The 22,194-nt window shown below is 46.6% G+C and overlaps 2 long non-coding RNA genes and 1 pseudogene across 2 annotated transcripts; all 3 read right to left on the bottom strand.

The window, feature by feature from the left end:
- Nucleotides 1-7,463: 7,463 nt before the first annotated feature.
- LOC123183415 (uncharacterized) lies at nucleotides 7,464-10,345 on the bottom strand. The gene is made up of 6 exons (XR_006492522.1): nucleotides 10,186-10,345; nucleotides 9,040-9,152; nucleotides 8,813-8,918; nucleotides 8,106-8,628; nucleotides 7,951-8,004; nucleotides 7,464-7,872 (listed from the first exon to the last, which is right to left on the bottom strand). It is a non-coding gene; the product is annotated as an uncharacterized lncRNA (long non-coding RNA).
- A 664-nt stretch (nucleotides 10,346-11,009) lies between these two features.
- On the bottom strand, nucleotides 11,010-13,624 carry LOC123183416 (uncharacterized). Its single transcript, XR_006492523.1, has 3 exons — nucleotides 13,480-13,624; nucleotides 13,045-13,159; nucleotides 11,010-11,351 (listed from the first exon to the last, which is right to left on the bottom strand). It is a non-coding gene; the product is annotated as an uncharacterized lncRNA (long non-coding RNA).
- Nucleotides 13,625-17,262: 3,638 nt separating this feature from the next.
- On the bottom strand, nucleotides 17,263-18,092 carry LOC123161698 (uncharacterized; annotated as a pseudogene).
- Nucleotides 18,093-22,194: the final 4,102 nt, after the last annotated feature.

Genomic DNA, 22,194 nt, shown 5'->3' with positions numbered 1-22,194 from the left:
GCATAGGTCAACCAGAATAAGATCCGCACCAGAGTGGTACGGTAATCCTATTCTGGAGGTCATGTTACTTGACCAAGGCGAACCTACGAACTATGAAGAAGGGATGGTGAGCCCAGATTCCGCAAAATGGCTTGAGGCCATGAAATCTGAGATGGGATCCATGTATGAGAACAAAGTGTGGATTTTGGTTGACTTGCCCGATGATCGGCAAGCCATAGAGAATAAATGGATCTTCAATAAGAAGACTGACGCTGACGGTAATGTTACTGTCTTCAAAGCTCGACTTGTTGCGAAAGGTTTTCGACAAGTTCAAGGGGTTGACTACGATGAGACTTTTCACCCGTAGCGATGCTTAAGTCTGTCCGAATCATGTTAGCAATTGCCGCATTTTATGATTATGAAATTTGGCAAATGGATGTCAAAACTGCATTCCTGAATGGATTTCTGGAAGAAGAGTTGTATATGATGCAACTAGAAGGTTTTGTCGATCCAAAGGGAGCTAATAAAGTGTGCAAGCTCCAGCGATCCATTTATGGACTGGTGCAAGCCTCTCGGAGTTGGAATAAACATTTTGATAGTGTGATCAAAGCATATGGTTTTATACAGACTTTTGGAGAAGCCTGTATTTACAAGAAAGTGAGTGGGAGCTCTTTAGCATTTCTAATATTATATGTGGATGACATATTGTAGATAGGAAATGATATCGAATTTATGGATAGCATAAAAGGATACTTGAATAAAAGTTTTTCAATGAAAGACCTCGGTGAAGCTGCTTACATATTAGGCATCAAGATCTATAGAGATAGATCAAGACGCTTAATTGGACTTTCACAAAGCACATACCTTGACAAAGTTTTGAAAAAGTTCAAAATGGATCAAGCAAAGAAAGGGTTCTTGCCTGTGTTACAAGGTGTGAAGTTGAGTCCGACTCAATGCCCGACCACTGCAGAAGATAGAGAGAAAATGAAAAGTATTCCCTATGCTTCAGCCATAGGCTCTATCATGTATGCAATGCTGTGTACCAGACCTGATGTGTGCCTTGCTATTAGCTTAGCAGGGAGGTACCAAAGTAATCCAGGAGTGGATCATTGGACAGCGGTCAAGAACATCCTGAAATACCTGAAAAGGACTAAGGATATGTTTCTCGTTTATGGAGGTGACAAAGAGCTCGTCGTAAATAGTTACGTCGATGCAAAGCTTTGACACTAATCCGTACAATTCTAAATCGCAAACCGGATACGTTTTTATATTGAACGGTGGAGCTGTCAGTTAGTGCAGTTCTAAACAAAGCGTCATGGCGGGATCTACGTGTGAAGCGGAGTACATAGCTGCTTCGAAAGCAGCAAATGAAGGAGTCTGGATGAAGGAGTTCATATCCGATCTAGGTGTCATACCTAGTGCATCGGGTCCAATGAAAATCTTTTGTGACAATACTGGTACAATTGCCTTGGCAAAGGAATCCAGATTTCACAAGAGAACCAAGCACATCAAGAGACGCTTCAATTCCATCCGGGATCAAGTCCAGGTGGGAGACATAGAGATTTGGAAGACACATACGGATCTGAATGTTGCAGACCCGTTGACTAAGCCTCTTCCACGAGCAAAACATGATCAGCACCAAGACTCCATGGGTGTTAGAATCATTACTGTGTAATCTAGATTATTGACTCTAGTACAAGTGGGAGACTGAAGGAAATATGCCCTAGAGGCAATAATAAAGTTATTATTTATTTCCTCATATCATGATAAATGTTTATTATTCATGCTAGAATTGTATTAACCGGAAACATAATACATGTGTGATTATGGTGCCCCCCTCCACCATAATCCACCTCGGTCATATCGTAGCGGTGCTTAGGCGAAGCCCTGCGTCGGTAACGTCATCAACATCGTCATCACGCCGTCGTGCTGACGAAATTCTCCCTCGAGCTCTACTGGATCGTGAGTTCGCGGGACATCACCGAGCTGAACGTGTGCTCAACACGGAGGTGTCGTACGTTCGATATTGAGGATCGGTCGATCGTGAAGACGTACAACTACATCAACCGCGTTGCCATAATGCTTCCGCTTTCGGTCTACGAGGGTACGTGGACACACTCTCCCCTCTCGTTGCTATGCATCACCATGATCTTGCATGTGCGTAGGAATTTTTTTGAAATTACTACGTTCCCCAACAGATGACACCCCCGAGAAGCAACCACTGCCGCGCCATGCAGCCAAAGAAGCTCCCCGTTCTTGCCATCGGCCGGGAACAGGGAGCACGGAAGAAGCCACCTGCTGCAATGTGCACGATGAGGTGGCGCACTGCTGGGTGGACGCGGACGCCGGCTCGGTGTGCCGCCTGCCATCAGGATCGGGGAGCGCGTGCGTGCCTGTGACACCGGCTTCTAACGTTGCCTCGTGCTGGGTTCGAGCTGGCGAGGTCTGTCTGCACGCCTCTCTGTGGGCTAGTGCACGTCCCGCTGTTTGCGCATGGCTGATGACCTCATCCAATCCCTCATCCGAACATCAGACATGTCGTGGTCGCCACTGCTTGACCACCTCGCGCGAGAAGATGACACCATCGTGGCCAGACGGATGCTCATGCTCCAGGCCGCGCGGTTCGTGTGCGGAGGCATCGCGCTTCACCTCGTCCCCCATGCCACTGGAGCGCCAGGGCGTGCTGCGTCATGGCGCTCGTCGGAACCGACTTGTGTGATGCTCCCGGGCTCGACTTAGCACGGTCGCACCTTCCATCTGCAGCCGGCGAAGAAGCAAGGCAGGGAGCTAGGTCGTGCGTTGTCGCCCAGGCCGGCAGCTGCTCAATGAAATGTAGCTCTCCCATTACAAAGCACCTCTCCCATTGCAAGAAAAATCGATCTAGTTGGCCAAATGATATATAAATCATGCATAAAAGAGTTCAGAAAAGACTCAAATAATATTATAGATAATTTGAACATAAACCCACAATTCATCGGATCTCAACAAACACACCGCAAAAGAAGATTACATTGAATAGATCTCCAAGAACATCGAGGAGAACATTGTATTGAAGATCAAAGAGAGCAAGAAGAAGCCATCTAGCTACTAGCTATGGACCCATAGGTATGTGCTAAACTACTCACACATCATCGGAAGGGCAGCAAGGTTGATGTACAAGCCCTCCGTGATTGAATCCCCCTCCGGTAGAGTACCGGAAAAGGTCCCCAGATGGGATCTCATGAAGACAAAAACTTGTGGCGACGGAAAAGTATTTTTAGGGTGCCCTCTAGTCTTCAGGGAATATTTGGAAATTTATAAACGAAGAATTAGGGTTAGTGGAGCCACGGGGGACCCACAAGCTTGGGGGCTCCCTGAGCTTGTCGCCGCATCATGGCCCTTTTTGCCTCCTCCCGAAACTTCCATGGTGTCTTGTGGTCGAAGAAAAATCGTCAAAAAGTTTCGTTCCATTTGGACTCCGTTTGGTATTGATTTTTTGTAAAGACAAAAACAAGGGGAAAACAGCAACTGGCACTAGGGACTAGGTTAATAGGTTATTCCCAAAAAATGATATAATATAGCATAATAATGCATATAAAACATCCAAGATTGATAATATAATAGCATGGAACAATCAAAAATTATAGATACGTTGGAGACGTATCATTCATCAGGCTTGTGCGGGTTTTAGCGGCGAGGTGTTGGGTGGCCAGTGCAGCAACATGGTTCCTGGCAGCAGCGCGGCAATGCCGCTTCGTGACCGTGCAGCAGAAATGCTGAGTGAGACCCTTCACAACATTCACGAAGGCTATTAAACCAAACATTCAACTGAGAATCTCATATCCTTATTATCGTTCATCTCCTATACATACCAACGTTCATCTATATCCCCGAGAGCTAAGGGGTCTGCTCGCACATGCGGATGACAAACATCATACGAATAATGGTGGTAAACATCGATGGAACAAATGGGTAATACACTTAGGGAGCCATAAGGGATTCGGTATTAGAACAAATGAAGATGGATGGCGATGGAGATGATGGTTTGATGCAGACGTCCCCTTTCACGAGGTGGTGGTTATGGTTATCTCCTCCTTGTCAAATCCCCCTCTGGATGCCTTCGGGAGGCTAGGGTTCTCTATTCTACACAAGTTTCTAGAGTCTTTGAACTCCTGATTCTCAATCCGATCATAGGGGGGTGATGTAGTTGGCCGAGGAGTGGCGGTAGTGTGCGGTACGAGTGCGCGCACTCGTACCATGCGCCATCATGCGCTTTGTTGCCTCCTCGCAACTCCTTTCTTCTCCCATATTCTTTTATGGTATCCGGAGGGGGAATTGACAAGGAGGAGATAACCATAACCACCAATATTCCTGACCATATTGATTGACGTGATTTCATCATCATTTATTGATGTTCCTTAAACTCCCAAACACATCCAAAAACAACATCCTAGAGAAAACATGCAAAAAGAAGTGCGCTAATGTGGTAAAATCTAACAAAGCCTACTGTGTAGCCACAAAACAAAGGGTAAAAACATCGCGTAAATTGGACTCTAGCTCCCCCATGCTTGAAGTTGAGCAAGTACCGTAGTTTATAAGAATAAGGTCAGCTGGTTTTATAAGGTGCGGGTACCGTCACAAGTAACTGAAACTAACATAAGATAAATGATCAGGATGGACATCAGTGCATTTCCACCATTAGGATGTTCATGAAGGCTTCCACACCTGGATTTCGTCTTGGAGAAGGCCTTATTCCAAAACTTCAGACAAGCTTGGGGGCTACTAACGGTACACTATATAGGGGGTGGCCCATCGTCCGGGAAGCCCGTCACTATGTCGGCCTCAGGGCCCAGAAGGCCTGGCGGCAGGCTAGGCCCTTACTCAACAGGAAGCCTGACTTCTGGTGGATTACCATCTTGGCATGCAAGCCAAGAGTCTTTTGGCTGATCCTAGGTTGATGTCGGTTAGGAACCCTTGTAAACCCTAGCCCTCGCGCCCCTTTTATAAGGCGGGAGCATGGGTAGGTTGGGATCATCTGATTCAACCTCTATCCCTCGAAAGCAATCACCACCTCAGACTTGTAACCCACTCATACGAGGCATTTTCCTCCATTAACCAAAGCAAAGTAGGAGTAGGGTATTACCTCGATCATGAGGGCTCGAACCTGAGTAAAACCCTCGTGTGTGATCCCTTCTGGTACTTCCGGTCGCGCCCTCCACCCAATCGGGGACACTGGCGGTTTTCGTCACCGTCAACATGTACATCCATTCCTTAAACCTGGCTCCGCCACTGCCAGCGGCGCCCTGCCCCTAGCACGCAATGGTAGCTACGGCCCGGTGGAATCCAAAAGGGAGGAGAGGAATGGTGTGACGGCTTACCAACAGGAGCGCATGCGCGGTCGGCGACGGTAACCGAGAAACGAGGACACCTAATTATCAAGGGCATGTGATGACATCTCCCATGAGGATGACGGTGCTCGACGTTGGCGATGGTGACGCTAGGGATTTGAGATTGGGGGGTTGGGGGAGAGAGGGGATTCTGGGTAGATCGCGCTCGGGTGGAGAGGTAAGTGGACGCGCATGTCCATGAAGATCATGTATGGGCTTTGACGCCTAACCAGTGTCGGGTGGTGGGGGCTTGGGCTGGGAGCCATCATCATATGTTGTTCCTGTCAGTGGTATCCTAAAAGTGAAGAGGGCAATTAATCACGTTTTATGTTTAAGTCCATGAAATGCATTTAAAAAAATTAGCTTGGGTCCATGAAATGCAGGTTACTGTGAGCCGTGCAATAGCTCAAAAAGGTGTGCTCTATCGAACGTTTGACCCCTCGTTATTATGTTTTTTCCCGTTGCATTTGCATTGCTCAAGGAACCATGAGAAGAAAGAGGGATGGCCAGCTTCACGGCCCACGGCCCAAATAAACGCGGGCCGTCACGTTATTTTTTTCGTCCCAGCCGAGCGTGGTAGACCAACTTCCGGGAGGTCCGTCCTACGGCTAGTTTATCTTCCCGGCGGCAGCTGCTAAGGTTGGAAACCCTACGGCTAGGAGAGGAGGCATCTGAGCGAGGAGATCGGCGAGCTCCTAGCTTCGATTCCGCCGGCCAGCTGCTTCGTACGTACGCGCGGATCAGCCACCGCCGGCCGTCGCACAGGGCTACGGCCTACGGAGACGCCACCGCGCTGGCCGTCGGCGCAGGCAGGAGGCCTCTACGGCTAGTCGGCGACGCGATCGCGGGCTGCTCCTAGACCAGATTCGCCCGGCCGGCGTCCGCGTCCGCGATGCGATGGCGCTTCCGGCCAGCCTCGCACGGCTGCGCTCCTTGCTGGGTCGGCAGGCCCAGGCTAGGTCGTCGACGACGCCGCCGTCGACGTCTATTCTCTCGCGCTGGATCGACGGCCAGCCAGCGCTGCCGCCGTCCAAGAAGTGCGGCGCACTCCTACGTGCATGGAGGCTTCACTGGCGCCGGATTAGCCAGGATTCGCGACCGCCGCCGCCGCCGCCGTCGACGCCGGCCGGCCTTGCACACGTATGATCTCCCTTTCCAATCCAGCCAAAGCGAAACGAACCAATACGGTGCGTTTGCGACCAAATCCTCACGTTTCTTGGGCCGGCTGCCACCTGCCAGCAGTCGCAGAGGACGCATCGCCGGTTCTACGGCCAGTCTCCGCCATCGCCATCGCCGTCGACGCCGACGCCGACTCCGGCCGGCAGAAGCCCAACCCTTGCCCACGTACGCCCTTCTCTCCCTACGATCCAAAGCCACCAATTTCTTGACTTCTTGGCGCAGTTCTTGATCCAAAGCCACAAATTTCTTTACTTATTGACCCACTTCTTGATCCAAAGCCAACAATTTCTTTACTTCTTGAGGCAGTTCTTGATCCAAAAACCCTCATTACTCTTTTGCCTGTGTGGTTTCGTTGCGTTGTAGCAGCAGTCGCAGAGGGCGAGGGGTGTCGCTGCTGCCGCCACCTCCGGCCACCGCTTCCACTTCTTCCCACGGTACATTAAACGTTAACCCTCTTTTTTACACTGCTACTAGTACATCGTAACCAAGAAATAAAGAAAGCCTTAATGAACTAGCTAGCTAGTCTACAAAAAAAAGCCTCCACTTTCGTTTCCTTTTTTGAAACCGGGCACAATTTATTGAACTGCTAAACACAATTTACTACTTACATCAAGACGTCGTAAACGTTGACCAATAAATGTTCTACACGAGTAAACCAAAAATTGTTGCCAGCCACCTTAGCTCTTTGTGTATTTCGGATTTTGATCTGAACTTTTTAGGGGTTGTAGATACATATGGGATGAAACATTCACGAATTTTTTTGACACGTCTAAAATTGAAAATTTTGAATTGGTATCATGGGAGCATTTGAGTGATGGTATCATCTGATATCCTCCCCTCTGGCTATAGCAAGCACATGGAATAAAATCATCATGAACGTGCAAATCAAAATTAGTACTGATAACCCTCTTCTTGTTTACGTGGTTTCTACTGGGAGAATCAATCGACCCACCAACAAGCTATGTAAGCCCAGAAGCAAAATTTACATAAATTCAGTACATAATATCAGAAACTAGGCAAAAATAGTTGTTCGTCAAGTGACATTTCATCACTCATGCTCATGGAAACTACTAGTGATACAACACCCAGTGGCTGTAGACAAATGGGACTTACAAGTCACCAATTACAAACAGGCAGACTAGGAAATGCCAACAACTTATTACTTTCCCAAGAGTGCGGTGCGGCAACAATTAGGGTCTTCACCAGCCAACTTATTACTTCCCCAAGAGTGCGGTGCGGCAACAATTAGGGCCTTGACCAGTAGTAGGATAGATATATCGACAGGGGCTGCGAGGGCCTTCTTGTGCTGAATGGAGCCTCGGTCAGTCCAATTGTCCTTGTACTCGCCCTGCATAACAAAAATAAGCAACTCAACACCTACAAAAATACAAGTTGATAAACACAGACAGGGCTAGTCTATCCTCACTTCTACTACAAGAACATCCTCGTACGTGACGAATGCAGCTATGGAATGCACCAGCTGAAAGGGCCAAGAGCAACGCAGGGGTGAATTAGAGAAGAGCGATACTGAGATGCCCTGGAAGCTTTATAGACATCTGTATTGTTCATTAGAAACATTACCTTCACTGAGTTGGGCCCAAGACCCTTGAACAGAGCACCAAATCCTTCGTGGCCAACAGTTTCCTGAATGCATCAGTCATACCATTGTACTGGAGTGCCTCTTTGCCTTCTCCAGTAACAACAGAAGCAGTGTGATTCCAGCCGACCATCTGCATTCTTCCTGAATGCCTCTTTGCCTTCTCCAGTAACAACAGAAGCAGCGTGATTCCAGGTTCCAGCCAACCATCTGCATTCTTCTCATTTCCTTAGCTTCAGCTTCTCTTATGTTTGTTCCAAGACGCTATGGTTTCTGATAAATAGAAATCGGAGAGGCCGCTCTCTTTTTCAAAAAAAAAAAAAATCTGCATTCTTCTCCTGACAGCATCAAAGAGGGTATGCCAGTCTTCCCTATGGTTCCAGCCACAGCTCCGCATCCAAGCCTTGTTACTATGTGAAACCCGTTGTACTTTGCAAGCGCATTTGTCCAGAGGAGCCAGTCCTTCAGAGAATCGTATACATCAAAGTTAAGTCCAACATAAGGGACCTACAAAAAGAAGGAAACAAAGTATAAAGTGGTAAGAACCCATCAACAAGACACATCACATAAATAGTATAGCTGATTACTACTCCCTCTGTCCCAGAATATAAGAACGTTTTTGACACTATGCTAGTGTTAAAAACATTCTTATATTTTGGGACGGAGGGAGTACTAGTTAAGAGGAACCTACAGCTCCAATCAATGACGGAAGCCTCCCTCTGTATAAAGCACTGAAAGCCTTCTTCACAGTACACTGTGTCCAATGCATGAAACATACCACGGGGAGACTTCTCTGCCTGCAGATGTGATATTATTCTCCATTAAAATAGCATATGGAATGAAATTTAAGCACGTAATAACCAACGATTGACGTCTACAGTATCATGATGACAGAAAGCAACGAAATCTAAACGGTACCTGAACAGTAATCCTACCCCTAACCATATCCATGGGATAAGCAGCAGACATGGCTACGATGCCAGCTGTGGCTCCAGCTCCAAGGCGCAAGAGTGGACTAGGCTGAGCATTCTCTGTTCAACATATTAACATGTGACCATTGAAACGAGAGACTTCCATTAACTTGTATCTATATGTATTGACAACAGTTCCTCAAACAAAAAATGTATGACAAGACAATAAAACATGAGTTCTTTAAGTAAATGTGGAGCAGAGCAAATTCAGTCTGATATTGAACAAGCAGGTCTTCAACTATATGTAACCGCTCACACAACGGTGTTCAACCTGGGGCTTTTCATTCCCACTGACTTATGGATTATGAAAAGAAGGCATTTTCATGTTCAATTTGGTGAGCAACAACATTTATAATGTTTATGCCTCAGGCAACGACAGAAGTTGGATTTAAAGTAACATTTGACTAAGGTGTAAAATGCCATATAGGTCAAGAAATGAATGTTACACATATGATCAAACAAATACAACTACGGCACCCAATTCATGCACGAATGATACTTCCATTTCCTACATCGCAATTCATTTTTTTTTCGCAACAAAGACAATACAGTGGTTGGCTTCAGATTCAATCAAGTTCATGTAAGATTAGATAAAAAAAGAATAGGAACATAAACAGTTTCATAACTTCTGGTTGTTGATGGACAGGCCATTAATGCGAGGTGAAAATTCTGAGTTCACAAATTAAAAACGTTTTTGCATTATTTCCACAAAATGGCAAAGCAAGTAGAGCTTCCATGTAGACATGACTGAAAAATAGAATCATGTGTGGTATAGCATGATGGCATGTTTTTCACTTATAAAGAAACAAAATACAGGTAGTACGGATAAAGGAAAAAACATACAATCAAGAACATATAGTTGAAAATACCCCTGTAAAAATGGTACAGATGAAAATAACACGTCAAATATAGCTTACATGAAAATGAAACATGTCAATATATGGGTAATAAAGAAATGCTCCTAACCGATTTCAGGTCAAAACTGTCTCATCATACAACAGAGGTAAGTTCTGCAAAGTGCAAACTACAAATAACTAGGTGGTGGGACGCAAGCAGTTACGTAAGGCAAGAGTAATTGCAATCAAGAACACACCTTGATGCTTGCTCATAGCTGAAGAATTTCACAGCGGAATTTGGGACGATCCTTGCACAGTTTATTCCATTGCCCTTAAACAGTCTACGAAGGCCTTCGGTTCTCCATATATACTTAAGCCCTTGAATTGTACCACTGTACTTGATACTGTGAGGATTTTGAACCTGCAAGGAAGTTAATATAAGAAAAGGTCCAGCACAATAATTTAAACAAACCTTGCCATTTCAATTTTAGTAACAGAAGAATTGGGTCCAGTAACAAGCTTTAGCATTATTATTTTCACGATCATTCAGTACTGGAAACAGGAGCGATGAATGCGCACTAAAAGAGGTTTGGTTTAAGCGGGCACTACAAATTAGACATGGTTCTATGATTGCAAGAAATGTTAATAACTAGCTATAAGATAAGACTTGGCTTGAACTGATGATAGACAGGCTATATGCCTATATCAAACACACTGATATAGTGATATGGTGGATGTATATATTGCATTATTGCATCACATCCATGTTAGCTGATGTCAAATAATAGAAGAAACAGTTGAAATAACCAAGCATTATATATTGCCGTTAATTTAGTGATGGTGATGTCTTACTACATGGTAAACAGAATAACTTAGGTAAAGACAAATCCATCAATCCGTCATTCAATCAGCATGAATAATAACATGCCATAAGATAAATGAAGAATCAAAATATTCACCTGAAGCATGAACTGATAAAAGAGTCACAATGTTCAATTGAATTGAATTCTTGCTACATCGAACGAAAAACAACAAATTTGTAAAACTAGATAAAATCACCCAAAGAAACTGAATTACCTTTCCTTCTGTAGGGATCGCAGACTCGTCATTGTGATGGCTTCATTTGCCGCTATCAGAATTTCAGTTCGTTGTATGACCAGCCGTGTCACCAGCTCTTTACCCAGTGCTCTTGACGCCTCATCGCCTTGCATTGATAAGCTACAATTACGACCGTCGAGAGTTGACTGGGTTGAGGCTGGCGTCGTCTCCCGTACAGTGAGGACACAAGTCCATTGTGGTAAACATCTCGATCTTGATTATTTATTACTAGTTTGTCATTATTGTGCTAAGCGTCTCAATTGATTTTTAACTCCTTGTGGCAGATTGTTGTTGGGCAATGGCGGTTGTAGCTGCTGTTGAGGCTCTGCATTATATGAAGACAAATGAGAAACTTATGCTGTCGGTACAAGAGTTGATTGATTGCGACACAGAGAACTTCGGGTGCAGGGGTGGCTACAGCGAGACTGCTCTGGAGTATGTACAGAAGCACGGACTGTCGAGCGAATCAACGTACCCGTACATGGACCGAGAACGCATTCTAGGCTGCAAGAAGAACAAGGAAGTAGCGGCCAAGATATCAGGCTTTGTCAAAATCATGAGCCCGACAGAACAATCTCTGGAGGAGGCAGTGGCACGTCAGCCGGTCATTGTGCGTCTACAGTGCCCCAAGAGCTTCAACGAATACAAGGGAGGCATCATTGATTCGCCACCAGCTCTACCTGGCGAAGAGCTGTTTTTGCATTACGTGCTGATTGTGAGTTATGACACGGACTCCAACGGTGTCAAGTTCTGGCGCTTCAAAAACTCAGCTGGAGAGAATTGGGGTGAGGGGGGGTTCGGGAGGCTCCGTAGGCACATCGCTGACAAGCGAGGTGTGTTGGGCATCTTCATGTACCCGGCAATGTACCCAGTTCTTGATAGTTGACGCTACACCACCGCCTTCCTTGGCGCCTCCTGCTCTGCCTCTTGGAAGCTTGGAGCTCCTCAGAGGCTCGCCACCACGGACTGTTGCAACTGCCGAGAGAGTGGCTCTTCAGGCTTCTTTTGTGATCAGCGTCAGGAGACTATGCAACACCTGTTAGTTGACTGTCCCTTGGCACAACAGATTTGGTTTGAGGTGCTTTCGTAGTTGAGGGCCGCTTTGTGCATGCTATCATGGCAGGGTCAAAGAGGAAGTGAGGTTGTGGGCAAAGGCCAGGGCTAATGGCCCTAGGGTGTTGCTGCCTGGGACTTGGTATGTCCCATGCCTGTGTTGTTTAGTTATTCTTCCCATGATTGCCTTAGGTTGTACAGAAGTGATGAAAGCTTATAATAACTGTGGATTCAGGTTCACCGACAAAAGTGGTGCTAAACATACATGGCAAAATTATGGCCTACTCTGATAAATCGGAAGTTCTCACTGTAAGACTGCAGCTCATTCCCACGTATAGCCACAGATTCAGAAAAACAAAATAAGCATGATCCAAAAGCTTTGGCAACTCAGACAGTTAACATATTGAATTCAGAGGGGGGCTGAGCTAGCAGGATCGAACTAAGACCTCACTCACTGGAATAAGTAGTAGTGACAGTTCATAAAACAGCTCACCAGCTGTTGTGTATGTACTCCTAAATCACCTTGTTGATTGAAGTTATTAACGCAATTGCTGCCTAACATGGTGTGTGCAGTGCACATGGTATACAAAAAAAAAAGTGATATTGTTAGGCAGCATTATAGGCGACATGGTATGCAAAATTGGCATGATGCAGTTTGCTACTGCAACTGACATAGTTTGTCGCTGTAGTGGTTACAACCTGAACCCCCATGCCCCTGCCCCTGCCTGCCTCCGATTCTCGCGGCATTGGAACACACGACACGGGCATCCCCTACCGTGGCGGGGCGAGAACGAGGCCATTTAGTTTGGGGAGATGCAACCCCGTTCCGTTCTGGGGAAATGCCAGCCAAGATAAACGCCACAGAAATGAATCGTTGATGTACTAGCAACAAAACTGCGTCCTTTCGACCTACTCCAGTCCGGGACTATGTGATTTTGCGGGGGAAATGGCTGGGTGTGTCGTACCTCGCGTCCGCATTGTGTGTTGTGAAGACTGACGGATGCCGCCATGGCATCCTCACATCGTCTCGCCTCCCCTCCGCCATGGGCCCCCCTCTAATTAAGAAGCACCCCACCATGTCTGCTGATTCATTCACAGAAACACTTGATCATTCATTCAGCAGCAGGGATCGATGGTGGAATGGAATCGGCTAGGATGGGATGGCGAGCAGTATGGTTGTGTCCGGGCCGGATAGCTGGTTGAGGGTGGCGAGCAGGTCGCCCACGGCCTCCTCGCTGTACACCACATCAAACCGAACCCCAACGGAGAAGGCCGCCGGCAGGAATACACGCACGCAGCTTGATTCGAGCAGAAAACGGCCACCGGAATGGGGATCTGGGAGAGAGAGCAAGAAAGAGTCGAGTCTGGTAGGAGACGGGGGAGAGAGTGAGGCTGCTCACCGGAATGGGGGTCTGAGAGAGAGCAGCAACACAAGTCCGAGCTCCGTTCTCGCCGTGGCGGGCCGCGGAAGAGGTCGACGGCGAGAAGGGAGCAGGTGAGGCGGCTGGGCATGGGAGAGAGTGTGAGGCGGCTGGGGAAGTGGGGATAGGGGTAGACTGGCAGAGCAAGGCCGATCGGACGGGCAGGAGCGCATCGCGCGTGCAACTCCAAACACGAACGTTCGTTCCATACCATTTCCGACCATTTCTCTTTTTTTCTCCGACAAGACTGCTCAATTTGTTTTCCTGAAAAAACTGCTCAAACTCTTCTTTTTTGCCGGAAAAATTCCAATCTATTCCTCATCTGTCATGGCATTACACATACTACCAGAAATAAGAAAAGATTGCAACCAAAGTTTGTGAACCATACCGACGACTACCAGCACAACACTTGAGCAAGCCGAATGCGTGCCGTCGTCATCCCCCTTTCCTCGTCGAAGTCCAGCAGACGTTGTTATAGTAGACACTCGAGAAGTCGTCGTGCTAAGACCCCACGAAATCGACGCACAAGAACAACATCCGTCGTTGATGAAGGGAACCGCAGATCGAAAGGATCAAATTAAAAATTTGTACACACACAACCAAAGACTGGATCCAAACAGATCCACCAAAGAACAACACAAATCGAATCCCGCGAGATCCGACAGAGATACATCACCACACGCCCTCCGATGATGCTAGATGCATTATTGGGTCGGGGATCGAACGTTGGAGACATTATTCCTACCAGGGCACATCATCGCTGCCACGCAGCCCCAACCAAGACCCTAAACCAAACAAGAAACAAGAGCGAAAACCCTCTCGCCGGCGAGGGGTTGTGGTCCTACACACCTCCACATCCCAATGGCCATGGGAGGTGAGGCGGACCAGCGGCGACGCCGATGGGAGGAGGAGAAGCCCTAGTCACCTCAGAGTAGTTTCGTGTGGAGGGGAGAAAGGGAGAGACCGCTTTTTGACCCTTAAAACTTCTCAAACTCTTTGAGGCAATCCAGAAACCACACCCTCTTTATTATTGGAAATATGTGATCGAAAGACGATGAAAGAACGTGAGAAAGGGTTTTAAAATAAAAGGCTATAAAGTACACAACATAACAGTTAAAGTCAGCGATTGAGTTTGCGCCTTGCCTGCTCATCTTTATAGGCGAGCCAGGTAGCAAAGTGACTTAGTGATAAGAGATCATCGATACGTACATAGCGTTCATTCTACTACACAACACAAAGGCCCTGTTTGTTTCGAATTTTGGGACCAGATTCAGCTTTGCCAGTGAAGCCGAATCTGGAATCTGACACAAACAGCTATTTGGAATCAGCTTTGTCAGTGAAGCTGAATTTGCATTTGGGTCATTTTTAGTACAATTTCCTGAAGCACCTCAAAGTGTACTTCGGTGGCGAAGCTGATTCCTAGAATCAGCTTCGACATTGAAGCGAATCCACGGATGATTAAAATCCAAGCGAAGCTGGAACAAACAGGGCCAAAGTCGCTCTGCTCGACGTTAGAATAGTAATCTGGCAGATCTCGTATTACACTTAATGCCCCATATTACCCCGTTATGTTCCACATGGGCTTTGTAGTCTAGGGTTCCACTGGGTTTTTTCTCCGGATAATCTGGTAACTTTATTCGTCTTAAATCGATGAAAATGACACATACCTAGTTGTCAATAGTATTGGGCATTCACTCAAAAAAAAGCATTGGGCATTTTCCTTCTTGTTTTCTGGCAGTGGAGATGTTTTCACGTCATTATCAAGTTGAAAGCATTGCTTGAATATGCTCGGTCTGGTTTTTTAAGGTGAAAATCTAGAATCTGCCCACGAGTGGTTGGATCCGGTGATGACAGAGCATGAGTGTCGCGCCCTTCTTGAAGGCATTGCTATTGCAGAACCTCGTCGTTTGTGTGATGTCATGGGATTGTTGGTGCAAATATGGTCATTATCGTAGGTTGTTGATCGCAGATCTGGTCATTTAGGTTATTTTTTTCTCGCCTATGCATAGCTTGAGTCTTACATGACTTTGCTATTTGCTGACTTTTTTATGTGTGTGCATTGTTGTTGGCTGTGTGCATCCTAATTACATTATTTTTAGTACACGTAAGAATAGGAATTGGTTTTTTTTTCAGGTACATGAGAGAGACCAAACAATGGAAAGTATAATCACACACACAATCAGCAAATTCAGGCGGAGGCACATGGAATCAATCTAGCGACAGTCCTTATCAAAGCAGCAGCAACAAGATCTCCTAATTCTCAGCCTGGACATTGGCAAAAAAGAAGCATTCTGACGAACTTCTGTAATACCACTGCATCAAGACAGGTTCAGGTGTTTCATATTCCTAGAGCTCATAATTGTGAGGCTCACGTAGCGGACAAGTTAGCATGCAGGGTCTCAGGATTTATTTCCCGAACAATGTTATAGGATTAGCTATTGTAATGTTCAGCATAAAAAAAAACAAATTCAGATCATTGCAGACATTACTCATCAGGGATATGTCATTACACATGTAAACTGCATATAAATGAATGATTGTTAGGCGCCTTGTGCGCCTTTGCCTCGTTTTTTTTTTAAAAAAAGATCCACATCACGGTGTCTGACTCCCTCTCCCTTGTGCGGTCGGCGATGGCCGTCTCGGGTGAACGCTTCTCTTCTCTTTTTCGCCGGAGATTCAAACCCCGAAGGAAATCTCCACCTCCATCCCTCCCGGGGCCCCATTCCACGCAACGCACGCACGCACGGCACCACCCGCGACCTCCGTGATGGCGACATGGGCTCTCAATCTCAAGCAGTACGTACGTACAGCAGAGACTTCCATCCATGTGTGCTGGGTTTTCGGTGGGTTGTGTGCCATGCATGTTGGAAATGGTGGAGCTGGTACGTACGCATTGGAGAGGAGGAGAGGAACAGGGCTGCTGGCATATGTACGTATGGTGCGGATGGCGTGACAGAACCAACGGAAACTCAGCACACTATACGCATCTCTACTCTTAATGTCTCAGTTGGTAGTCTCCGTTCCGGATTTATTTTCGTCCCACCATTTTCGTCCGGTTTTTTTTGTCCTCCCTCTCCCAATTTCGTCGGTTTTTTTTCATCGGTTTTTTATTCGCCCCCTTTCCACTGGCCGGACAAACCCAACGTTTATTTGGTAACACAATGAATTCACATATGGTGATTGATTTATTCTTTGGTAACCCAACTAATGGATGGTAATCAATCTTCAAATACCAAAACCAAACGTACAAGGCAACAATCAATTCATTTTTTTCTGACCGGTTATTTTTCGTCTTCCCTCCCACCTGCCTTTTCGCTTCACCGCCCACATAAACCCATCGGACTAGTTACCATATAAAAAAATTAATCACAATCAATCAAGCATTGATGGGATATTTCCTTACATTGATGTGATTTTCATTTCTTATCATGAATCATACACGTCAAAAAAAGGTACGGCGTGCGAGGATCGTGGGCACATGCCCTACAAATCCGAAAATGCCTATAAAAATTAAATCAGAATCAATCAAGGATTGATGGTATATTTTACTTGCTTTGATGGGATTTTTGTACACGGTACCATTAACGCGATCCTCCAATCGCTGCCCTCGTCACGAGCCTGGACGGCCGATCCTCTCGATGCCTGCCCTCATGTGTCCTCGCGCCGCCATCATCTTCTCTCCGATCCCCTTGACTAGGAGGACTCCTATGTGCCCCAGGCCCTGGCCGACGCCGGCGACTCCTCGGTACTCCGCCCGCGCCGTCACATCCGACGCAGGCGAAACTCCAGCTGATGCCACGGGATCCACATCCTACGCTCGTCGGCCATCTTCCACTCCGGCTGCTGCGTGGTGCCGCCGCTGCGGGAGGCAACCTGGCAGGAGCAGACGTCGCCGTCCTCGTGCAGCCCGACCCATGCGTCTAGCTCGGCGTCGAAGTAGCCTCGGCCTCTGAAAGGCAACATCCACTCCCCATGGCGCCTCCACTTGCAGCTCCTAGTGTCGACGGAGTACGTGCCGCAGACCGCCCTGCTCCACGAGGACACGAATATGGTGCGCCCGTCCGGGTGCAGCGCGTAGGAGAAGATCATCTCGTCCTTGGTGAAGGGCGTCGGCATGCTTTTCCAGGACCAGTCGGTGGGCAGCAGGTCGTCGTCTTCCGTCGGCGGCGGCTTCGCCATCGCCTCAAAGGACACAGGCCGCTCCATGAAGTGGAAGGCGAACGCGAACAGCGCTTCACCGGCGCCGGAGGTCAGGAAGGTGTTGGAGCCACAAAGCAGTGCGTCTGGAACGGGAGGGCCGACGGCCAGTCCGGCGGTGTCAGTGTCGTAGAAGAGGGTTCCGGCGTGTATGTTGCTCGTGCCGATGATGTAGCTGCCCAGGGCTGCGAACTTCATGGCACGGCCACGCTCAGGTGACACTAGCCGGAGGGCAGGGGGGCGCTGAGGTCGGGACTGTCGGCATCGATCTTGCGGATGGTGAAGCCCTTGTGCCAGTCGTCTAGAACCAGATAGAGGCTCTTCTCCTTGTTGCCGCTGCGGTCGTGGTAGTAGTTGGGCTCATCCTCCTCGCCCTGCCTTCTTCGCTTAGACATCCCGCCCCCGACTGACTGAATTAGTGAATTCTGAAGTATATACCAGAAAAACACGTACGCAGACGAAAACACTCGAATAGATTGGACGTAGCTGGCTAACCACGGTTGATGTAGTATCGATCTACTAGAAGCAACACGGATACGCGCAAGAAATTGATACACACGGGCATGCCTCGTGCCCGCTGATCTTTCTATTGGTCTCTGGGTGTACAGTTTATAGGGGTGCAGGGTAATACGTATATATAGCTATAGCTAGGACTTGCAACATAACCGATTCGGGACGGAACTACTGATCCTACTTGGTGATGGATTCCTGCACAAGCCGGACATGAGACGTGCTTTTTTTCTTGAGAGAAACGCCGCCGCCAACGAGTAACCCTAGGGCAGGGCACTAGGATCCCTAGAGCAGGGCGGGCAGCAAGGAGCGGCGCAAGGAGGCCGTGTCGGTCGTTCCCGCCACCAGCGCTAAACCCCAGGTATTTACGTTCCGTGTCCTCCCCGCACTCTACATTGATGCATCAGCGAGGAGCTGACGGTGGAAATGCTACTCCTCCCCGAACTCTATGATGCTTGATTCGATCTCGTGGTGTGGAGTCATTAAGGTGGGCAAGGCTATTGAGGTTGCTCCTAACGCCGGCTTGGGCGATGGGTGGGACGAATGCGAGCAGCGGCCAACGGCGGACATGGACTCAAGCCAGCACAGGTCCATGGCGGAGCAGCGCACCTGCTGGTCTTCACTTGGTAGGCGGCAACAGTTTCCGCATCAAGGTACGTGCTCTTTTTTACATTCTTGTCATGTCTGATTGAGAATCGTTGTATTAGCTCATGGGCGCCCGTACCAGCAGTCCAGATTTAATTTGCGGTCAGTGCTACGTCTTGAGTTTGCGTTGGTTTTCCCCGAAGAGGAAGGGATGATGCAGCAGAGTAGCGTAAGTATTTACCTCAGTTTTTGAGAACCAAGGTATCAATCCAGTAGGAGGCCACGCGCAAGTCCCTCGTACCTACACAAAGCAAATAACTCCTCGCAACCAACGCGAATAGGGGTTGTCAATCCCTTCACGGTCACTTACGAGAGTGAGATCTGATAGAGATGATAAATAATATTTTTGGTATTTTTGGTATAAAGATGCAAAGTAAACTAAAGGCAAAGTAAAGAGCAAAGTAATAATAAAAGCGTAGGAAGATTAATATAATGAAAATAGACCCGGGGGCCATAGGTTTCACTAGTGGCTTCTCTCAAGAGCATAAGTATTCTACGGTGGGTGAACAAATTACTGTTGAGCAATTGACAGAATTGAGCATAGTTATGAGGATATCTAGGTATGATCATGTATATAGGCATCACGTCCGAGACAAGTAGACCGACTCCTGCCTGCATCTACTACTATTACTCCACTCATCGACCGCTGTCCAGCATGCATCTAGAGTATTAAGTTAAAAACAGAGTAACGCCTTAAGCAAGATGACATGATGTAGAGGAATAAATTCATGCAATATGATAAATACCCCATCTTGTTATCCTCGATGGCAACAACACAATACGTGCCTTGCAACCCTTTCTGTCACTGGGTAAGGACACCGCAAGATTGAACCCAAAGCTAAACACTTCTCCCATTGCAAGAACTACCAATCTAGTTGGCCAAACCAAACGGATAATTCGAAGAGACTTGCAAAGATAACTCAATCATACATAAAAGAATTCAGAGAAGATTCAAATATTGTTCATAGATAAACTTGATCATAAATCCACAATTCATCGGTCTCAACAAACACACCGCAAAAAGAAGATTACATCGGATAGATCTCCACAAGAGAGGGGGAGAACATTGTATTGAGATCCAAAAAGAGAGAAGAAGCCATCTAGCTACTAGCTATGGACCCGAAGGTCTGAAGTAAACTACTCGCACTTCATCGAAGGGGCTATGGTGATGATGTAGAAGCCCTCCGTGGTGGAATCCCCTTCCGGCGGAGCTCCGGAACAGACCCAAAGATGGGATCTCGCGGATACAGAAAGTTGCGGCGGTGGAATTAGGTTTTTGGCTCCGTTTCTGATCTATCGGGGGTACGTAGGTATATATAGGAGGAAGGAGTACGTCGGTGGAGCAACAGGGGGCCCACGAGGCAGGGGGGCGCGCCTGGGGGGGAGGGCGCGCCCCCCACCCTCGTGACTGCCTCTGTTGTTCCTTGGAGCAGGGTCCAAGTCTCCTGGATCACGTTCGGTGAGAAAATCACGTTCCCGAAGGTTTTATTCCGTTTGGATTCCGTTTGATATTCCGTTTCTTCGAAACACTGAAATAGGCAAAAAACAACAATTCTGGGCTGGGCCTCCGGTTAATAGGTTAGTCCCAAAAATAATATAAAAATGGAAAATAAAGCCCAATATGGTTCAAAACAGTAGATAATATAGCATGGAGCAATCAAAAATTATAGATACGTTGGAGACGTATCAAGCATCCCCAAGCTTAATTCCTGCTCGTCCTCGAGTAGGTAAATGATAAAAAAAAATTTGATGCGGAGTGCTACTTGGCATAATTTCAATGTAACTCTTCTTAATTGTGGTATGAATATTCAGATCCGAAAGATTCAATACAAAAGTTCATATTGACATAAAAATAATAATACTTCAAGCATACTAACTAAGCAATTATGTCCTCTCAAAATAACATAGCCAAAGAAAGTTATTCCCTACAAAATCATATAGTCTGGCTATGCTCCATCTTCCCCACACAAAGTATTTAAATCATGCACAACCCCGACGACAAGCCAAGCAATTGTTTCATACTTTTGGTGTTCTCAAACTTTTTCAATCTTCACGCAATACATGAGCGTGAGCCATGGATATAGCACTATATGTGGAATAGAGTGATGGTTGTGGAGAGGACAAAAAGAGGGGAAGATAGTCTCACATCAACTAGGCGTATCAACGGGCTATGGAGATGCCCATTAATAGATATGAATGTGAGTGAGTAGGGATTGCCATGCAACGGATGCACTTAGAGCTATAAGCGTATGAAAGCTCAACAAAAGAAACTAAATGGGTGTGCATCCAACTTGCTTGCTCACGAAGACCTAGGGCAATTTGAGGAAGCCCACCATTGGAATATACAAGCCAAGTTCTATAATGAAAAATTCCCACTAGTATATGAAAATGACAAAACGAGAGACTCTCTATTATGAAGATCATGGTGCTACTTTGAAGCACAAGTGTGGTAAAAGGATAGTAACATTGTCCCTTCTCTCTTTTTCTCTCATCATTTTTTTATTTGGGCCTTTTCTCTCTCTTTTTTTATGGCCTCTTTTTTTATATTTTTTTATTTTTCGTCCGGAGTCTCATCCCGATTTGTGGGGGAATCATAGTCTCCATCATCCTTTCCTCACTGGGACAATGCTCTAATAATGATGATCATCACACTTTTATTTACTTACAACTCAATACTTAGAACAAAATATGACTCTATGTGTATGCCTCCGGCGGTGTACCGGGATATGCAATGATTCATGAGTGACATGTATGAAAGAATTATGAACGGTGGCTTTGCCACAAATACGATGTCAACTACATGATCATGCTAAGCAATATGACAATGATGGAGCGTGTCATAATAAACGGAACGGTGGAAAGTTGCATGGCAATATATCTCGGAATGGCTATGGAAATGCCATAATAGGTAGGTATGGTGGCTGTTTTGAGGAAGGTATATGGTGGGTGTATGATACCGGCGAAAAGTGTGCGGTATTAGAGAGGCTAGCAATGGTGGAAGGGTGGAAGGGTGCGTATGATCCATGGACTCAACATTAGTCATAAAGAACTCATATACTTATTGCAAAAATCTATAAGTTTATCAAAGCAAAGTATTACGCGCATGCTCCTAGGGGGATAGATTGGTAGGAAAAGACCATCGCTCGTCCCCGACCGCCACTCATAAGGAAGACAATCAATAAATAAATCATGCTTCGACTTCATAACATAACGGTTCACCATACGTGCATGCTACGGGAATCACAAACCTTAACACAAGTATTTTTCAATTTCACAACTACTCAACTAGGATGACTCTAATATTACTACCTCCATATCTCAAAACAATTATCAAGCATCAAA

This window comes from Triticum aestivum, chromosome 1D (assembly GCF_018294505.1).
Source record: "Triticum aestivum cultivar Chinese Spring chromosome 1D, IWGSC CS RefSeq v2.1, whole genome shotgun sequence".
Classification (NCBI taxonomy): domain Eukaryota; kingdom Viridiplantae; phylum Streptophyta; class Magnoliopsida; order Poales; family Poaceae; genus Triticum; species Triticum aestivum.
The sequence above is the reverse complement of the archived record's forward strand: the minus strand, read 5'-3'. Positions and strand labels throughout refer to the sequence as shown.